Source organism: Delphinapterus leucas, chromosome 4 (assembly GCF_059928025.1).
Source record: "Delphinapterus leucas isolate spDelLeu-1000000601 "Yukka" chromosome 4, BTC_Dleu_Yukka2, whole genome shotgun sequence".
In the NCBI taxonomy this organism is placed as follows: domain Eukaryota; kingdom Metazoa; phylum Chordata; class Mammalia; order Artiodactyla; family Monodontidae; genus Delphinapterus; species Delphinapterus leucas.
Window position 1 is genome coordinate 49,152,946 of NC_143132.1, and position 1,355 is coordinate 49,154,300.

Genomic DNA, 1,355 nt, shown 5'->3' on the forward strand with positions numbered 1-1,355 from the left:
AACTTTAATGTGATGTCTAGGCTAACTACTAAAATAATAGTTCAAAGAATACATAACTCACAAGCTAACGGGAGGAGGGGAATGGAGTGTTTTAAAAAGGCAGAAAAGTAGGTACTTCCCTGGTGGTCCAGTGGGTAAGACTCCACGCTCCCAATGCAAGTGGGCCCGGGTTCGATCCCTGGTCTGGGAACTAGATCCCACATGCATGCTGCAACTAAGAAGCCTGCATACCACAACTAAAGATCCTGCATTCCACAACTAAGACCTGGTGCAGCCAAAATAAATAAATAAATACTTTTGTAAAAATAAGTAAAAATAAAACATAAAAAGGCAGAAAAGGAAAAGAAATGTAGAACAGGCAGGACCGAAAACAAAGCAAACTAAAATGGCAGATTTATATGCAAATATGTCAGTAATTATGTCATGTTTTATAACTGGACTAAATATTCCCATGAAAAGACAAAGATTGGTGGCCTGGACCTTTTTTTTATAAAGACAACCATAGGGAATTCCCTGGTGGTCCAGTGGTTAGGACTCCATGCTTCCACTGCAGGTGGCAAGGGTCCTATCCCTGGTCAGGGAGCTAAGATCCTGCATGCTGCATGGAGTGGCCAAAAAAAGAAAAAAGACAACCGTATACTGTTTACAACAGACATACCTTAAGTATGAGGATATGAACAGGTTGACAGCAATAGGATGGTAAAATGTACCACATGAACACCAAAAAAACTAATGTCGCTCTTTTAATTTCAGTCAAAAAAGACTTAAATCCAGGAGCATTACCAGAGGCACTTTACTTTATCCTTTCATAATGATAAAAGGTTCAACTCACCAGGAAAACAATTCTATACAATATGCAACTAATAATAGCTTCAAGCTGTATAAAGCAAAAATTGCCAGAATTAAAAGCAGAAGAAATAGCAAATCCACATTCATACAGAGATATTAATTAATTAATTTATTTTTGGCTGCTTTAGGTCTTGATTGCTGCACACAGGCTTTCTCTAGTTGCAGCGAGCGGGGGCCACTCTTTATTATGGTGCACGAGCTTCTCATTGCTGTGGCTTCTCTTGTTGCAGAGCACAGGCTCCAGGCGCGTGGGCTTTAGTAGTTGTGGCATGTAGGCTCAGTAGTTGTGGCTTGTGGGCTCTAGAGTGCAGGCTCAGTGATGTGGTACATGGGCTTAGCTGCTCCGCGGCATGTGGGATCTTCCCGGACCAGGGCTCGAACCCGTGTCCCCTGCATTGGCAGGTGGATTCTTAACCACTGTGCCACCAGGAAAGTCCCCATCCATTTACTTTTAATCTAGTTGTATCTCTGAATCTAAAGTGTGTCTCCTGTAGACAGCATACAGT